This window comes from Chelonoidis abingdonii, chromosome 7 (genome assembly GCF_003597395.2).
Source record: "Chelonoidis abingdonii isolate Lonesome George chromosome 7, CheloAbing_2.0, whole genome shotgun sequence".
Classification (NCBI taxonomy): Eukaryota; Metazoa; Chordata; order Testudines; family Testudinidae; genus Chelonoidis; species Chelonoidis abingdonii.
The window spans coordinates 93324374-93330826 of NC_133775.1; positions in this window are offsets into that span (position 1 = coordinate 93324374).

A 6453-nucleotide genomic window follows, 5' to 3' on the forward strand; every position below is an offset into this window, starting at 1 on the left:
GAAAGAAAGAAAGAAAAAAAACCTGATGAAACATCACTAGTGCCTCATTCAAAATCTGAAGGTAAAAGTCGCATTTCAAGTGTGCTTTTTACCCACTCGCCTGTTGTATTCTCTGACCACAGTTCAGAGACTGGGGGGAAATGATGGAGGATTACATTCTCCCTTGGGGTCCGAGCCAAAGCCTCATGGAGTCAATGGGCTCTGACACCAGCCTGGAGTTTGACCATGATATTAATTTCGAACAAACTCCCACGAACTTTAGAGAGACAACCCAGCCCCCAGCATGGTACAGGCTGTACGCAAGATACCAGCGGCAGCTGTCCAGTGTAAAACCAGAACATTTACTAAACAAAACACTGCAGGATGTTTTATTTAAGTGTTAATTGCATCAAATTCTAGCGCATGACGACTTCCAGGTCTAGTCCTTCTGGGAAGAGGATATGATGCTTTACATTTCAAGATGTGTGTGTAAATTAAACCATGTGTAAGTTAAGCCAAAGATCTTCTATTCCTTTTCTTTTCCTAAGTGGGGTCTAGACACAATAGCATGTGCTTGCTTCCGACTCCAGAGAACTTGATCAGAGTAATCGCTCCATAGCCTGCAAGGGGAGGTGGGTTGGTTCTTATTTTACTCTCTTGCACTGTTCTCTGTTGTCGATCTGACAAACTTCTTAGCGTTTTCAGGCCCAGGTTAAGAACTAGAGCTGAAGTTAGTTTTATCTTACTGCTGGCATTGTCAGGTCCCAACGATTTACTGTAAGACACATACCTCGCTTTGAAGGAAGGATGAAGGGTGATCTTGACTTTTGAAGATACCCCTAGAGCTGGGGCTTAGAAAGCAGATTTCTGACATCACACAAGAACAAGAAACTTTGCCCATGGTATGACATAGCTGTTCTGCTGAACAATCTGATCGAGGAAATATCTAAGGTTACCCAGACAGTCAATTATTCATCAGCTAAACGGCAAAGCATCAATTACCTGGCTTGATTCTCTCATTCATTAAGGAGATTGAACAGCCCAACTTAACAAAACCAAAGGAAAGTTGCTAAGTTACAGCAGTAGCAGTGAATTGCCTGCACATTAGCAGACTCTCAGGCAAATAGGTGCCTTAGACGGGAAGTTTGTGGAATATAGAGAAACACCCAGGATTCAATTATATATCAGTCACTGTCTCTGCAAGGTTGAAGGTAACGAAATACAATGGGTTTACAGAGGTAAGGGTTTGGCTGACTTTTAACTCAATCTTTTTCGAACTTAGGGTGACCAGAGGGACAGTCCCATTTTTTGGGGCTTTGTCTTACTTTGTCTTATATAGGCGCCTATTACCCCCGCCCCCATCCCGATTTTTCACACTTGCTATCTGGTCGCCCTATATGAACTGAATTAGAGTTTAGCTAAGGAAGTAACCCTTAATAGAAGTCTTTGGTACAAGGCATTGGAAAATGCAAGGTGTTAATATAAGGCACATGAAATGAATGTTTAGAGTAAGAAACAAATAGTAAGGGAGGAAGATCTCCATTACAGGAAGTTATAATAAATACAAGGGTGGGATGGAAACCTCTTGTGTGATAGTGTATTAATGCAGCAGAGCCAGTCTTATGAGTCGGTTGCACAGATGACCTCTTGGGGCTCCTGACACTGACTTAGCAAATCCCAAGCCAATGGGATCAAGGCAGAGGATTCTCACCATTTAACCCTGACCTCCCCCTCATTCTCTTGCAGTGGGATTGGAGGTAAATCCAGCCCAGATCAATACGCGCCAGCAACTTTGGAGTTCTGGCTTAGAGCTTGTAAGAGGAAAGGTTTATTAAGCAGGCTTTTGGGTTCTTTCTATCCCAGGAAGCATGGTTTGGAAAAGGGGAATCAGATCTCCTGGCAGAGGAACTTCAGCATGTGTTGATAGCAATGGAGATGGTAGGAGGAAAAGCACAGCACTAAAGTGCAGTTGTACTCTGAAAAGAGGCTTTAATATTCACGTTGCCGGTGAGAAAGGAGGCAGAACAGAATACACTGTGTCTGCCGGTCCTTTGTTGGCTCCATAGGGCTAGGAGTGAAAGCTTGGTTATGTGAGTGAAACAAGCATCTTTAATTAACATGTTGCAGTTAAAGGACCTTGCAAACAGGAATTTATACTCTCGGATGCTGCTGCGAAGTGGGTATTGCCCCCATTTTACAGCTGGGGAATCCCAGGCACAGAAAGAGCATAGTTCTGATTTTCAAAAGTATTGGGCATCCACAGTCCCCATTGACTACAGCAGGTAGTGTGGGAGTTAAGTCCTTTTTGAAAGTCGGGCTCTAAGTGACTTGCCCATTGTCACATGGAAAGTCTATATCCTAGGTCTCCCAGTCTTGTGCCTTAAACCCTAAATTAATCCTTACTCCTCTTCCATTATAATCAATTGGAATTTTGCTATTAACTTCAGTGGGGCCAGGATTTCACTCAAAGAAGACATTTCTAGACAACAACTGTACTTTAAACTACCTTAAAGTACAAGAGCAATCTAATACATTCCCAAAATGGTGAAAGACTACGAAAATAGGTTTGTTCAAAAGATTTTTAGATGAAAGATCAGGTCCCTGAAAACTAGAAAATTACAAGATTAACAGCATCAAACAGAAAAGGTGCAAGAAATAACTGATTGCAAACTGGGATAACTTGATCAAAGTTAGAAGATGAATATTTAATTTTTTAGGTGGGATTTAAGGTATATGCCTTAAAAGTCAAATTTTCATTCATACTCCAACCGTGTACAAAAAGGTTGCAATAATTCTTCTGTTTGCAAGTGTAAAAAGCACTGATTACACATCTCTCTGGTTAGCAAAGCCAGAAACCTGCTTGCATATGCAGCCATAGGCTTAGCACCTGTAACCTGGCATAGGTGCAATTTTATGAACATAACTGAGTGCACACAGTTTTGTAAGCATAACATTTGGGGTACTATGAAAATTTTGCTTCAACCTGAGTAGAGATGACGAATGTGGATTTGTGAGGAGGAGGAGGTCTGTTTGAGTTAATTTGCTGTTTGTGGGGATCTTTAAGTTAATTACTACTAAGATGCTGTAGGCACGGGGAATGAAGTGAATGTCACTAGATTACAAAAATAAATTAATATTCAACAATAAGAATAATTGTGTAGTGTGTAGGTTGTGATATAAAATAAATTGAAGTCATACAATAATTAAAATTAAATAAAACACTTGTGCAAAGTATTGACTGTAAACAGTAACTCCATCATCTGTAAAATGAATTGCCAGTGAAGTATCTTAGGTCTTGTTCATAGAGTTAAGACTGTCAAGTGGAAGATTGTTTTCTGATGGCATCAACAATGGAGAATAAAACAAACAATAAGCAACAATTAAAGAGGTCCAGAGATAGTGGACTCAGACTCTGAGTGAAAAGGTACATTTGAGATAAAAAAGGTAGAGTAAAAGGACCAGAATTCAGAGGACTTATTCCATGCAGAAGTACCTCAAACAGCTTTAAAAAAAAAAAAAGGCGTCTACAATAGTGTACATTTCCTCTTTCCTGAGCCCCTCAAAAGCACTTTACAAACATTAGTTAGACCTCAAACCACTTGTAATGAAGGTAACCCCACTTTCCAAATGGGTAAAAATAGGTGTTGAGAGGCTAAGTGACTTGCCAAAAGTCACACAACTAGACAACGGCAGAGGCAGAGAGAACCCAGGAGTCCAAAACAGTTTCCTAGTTACAGATTACTACAGGAAAGTCCTTGAAGCCATTACTATCACAGTGGATATTTCATTAAATAATGTTAAAGGCTACAAAATTTAGAAACTGAACTGATACTGCAAAAATAACCTTCCTTATCTAGCCCATCAGCATGGTATAATCTCAGGTGACCTGTTCTGCTTAAGGGGCCTTCAAACAGAAAATAGATGTTTGCAACACTTAGTCAACATCTAGGCCTCCATGGGTCTCTCTTCCCCTTGATGAGTGCCTCTCACGGAAGCTAATACTTGTTACCTTGTGGTTCTTGTGTTCTCATCCAGCGTGTGTGTGTGTAAGTGTATAACACCAAGGCAGGTGTTTCAGCCTGAACTTTGATTGTCCCTCATCTGCTTTTGTCAGTTTCAGGCCAGCCTCTCTCATCCCTTTGATGAAGATGTAAGTGTGAATTTTGAAAAAAAGTTAAATGAAGGCCCTGAGTCCTGCTGAGCTGTGATTGACAATTGACATAAGACATGAAGAGGTGAGGGTGAGGGACAAAGCTGGCAGCACACTACCTCTGTGCTCTCTGACTCCTGCTAGGGGGCTGGGGCTATTCCAACTTGTACCAACGCTGACACCCATCTCAATGTCATTACACTGGCTAAGAATTGCTGGAGCATAGCAACTTGCATCCAACATTTTACATGGGAAAGGGGTAACAGAGCCTGTTATGCCAGTGTTACAGCACTTGGGGATCTCCAGCTTCCTAACTCGGGTGATTCTGTGCCAACAGAGCAATTCGAAGAGACCTTGTCAGGGCCCACATGTTCTACTTGCAGTACAATTAATCTGCTAATTTATCATCTGGGACAGCAGAATTAAAAATAAATTAGTAAATTAGAAAACGGCACAGCTGAATGTATCTTCTCCAAACCATTCTGGGGAAGTAGGGGACAACTAGATAATTCTGTTCAAAGAGATTTGGGCGGGGGGGTGGGGGGGAGCCAGAGCATGTAATTGAGAAAATAGTAAGACTCTTAAGCAGAAGTTTCCAGTAAGTACCCATCTCGTCAGCATTATCGATCTGTTCTGGCAACATATATTCATGTGCCATATAATTCAGCAGTCATTGTCTAAATGCATCGCGTGAGCAATAACAGGCTTCCACCAACAACTGAAAGCTACTCTATCCTCTGACACACACTGATGCAGTCTGGCCATAATTTACTTCCCTCTTGTGAATGGCAAATTGCCTTTCTGGTTTCGGTGATGTCTGTCTGAAATCCTTGCAGGTTCCTGCGGCTGATTGGCTAAGAACTGTGCACACAATTAGTCTGTTTGTTACTGTTCCAAAACCCGTATTTTTGTCTCTCGCAGCTGGTATGTCTCGTCTTTTAGACTGTAAACTCTTTGGGGAAGGATTTGTCCTTTACTTCATGTACAGTGCCATGCACTAGCAAAATACAAATGTTAAATAGGCCAAGAAACAGGGGAATCCGTGTGAGAATTCTGTGGTGGTGGGAGATGGATTGAGAGCTCTGAAGTGCTGTTTCTTCATAGCATAGGTAGGACACTGGTAACAGCGTTCAAGCTGTCCCACACCTCCAGGAGAGATTCCCTTTGCAGGTAAGAGATGGGTTCAATCTGCACATCCCTTTAGTCCTTGGGCTCTCTGTTGAAACTGCCAACAAAATGTCCAACTATAGTGGTATCAGGGAAAGGTGAAATGAGAACACTTGGTCCACTAGGATTGGGGCTGAGAGCACCAGTATACTTTATCCTATGATGCTGCTGGTTAGAGGTAACTTTGCCTCTAACAGGCTGGGCTGGATTCAAACTGGTGGTCATTCGGTGAAAGGATCCAGAGTCCATTTTAATCCACTGAGCTAACTAGTCCCCCAAATCAGGGAAAGCCAGAAATATTTTGTTTTATGTGAATGACTGTTCTTAATCTTTTCATAATACATCAGCACTCCTGGGAACTGCAAGGAACAGAAAAAGCCACTAATGAGATATGAGATACATATTTTTATGCCACCTTGCAGAGAGATTGAAAAGAATGATGCTTGTAACTTATGCGGCTCAGCCTATCGGAAATGAGCACTCATTGTAATCCACTTGCTGAATGGTGGTAGCCTGTTAATGATAACAGAAGAGAATTGTACTGTATGTGTTTGGGAGATAACTCTGGAGTTATTTCACAGCAGAAATCTATCTAATAAGGGTGGGTCACTTGGACAGATTGCTCTGCACAAAGAGGAATGTTTAAGTGAAGGGTTCTATCAGTGCAAAGCAAAATTAAAATTTGATGAGCAATTAGATATTAATTAGTGCTCAGTTATTATTTCACTCTGATGTCCAGCATAAACAGAGTACTGCTAATAATAAACACACACATCAGTACTAGTTTATGGCCATTGATGATGAAGTTTGGAGCACCGAGTTGAGAATTTTTCAGATGCAGTCAGGCAGTGGAGATTGTCAAAGGCACAAATTGGAGCAAGGGACCCAACTCCCACCGAGTGTCACTGGAAATTGGATGCCTAAAGACCCTTTGTGTCTGTGAAAATTTCCCCCATAGCTCATGTATAAAACATGCCATTGAAACATGTCTTGTGGGAAGACTTTAACAATTTGACTTTTATCCAGAAAAGAGAACAGACTCAGCTTTGCTAGTTACAGGACACATTTCTCTAGTAAAATAGGAGCTGTTGCTGAAAGTACCGTGGAGACAAGGATCTAGATGAAGCTGAAGCAGAACAGGCAGGCAGATATGCACC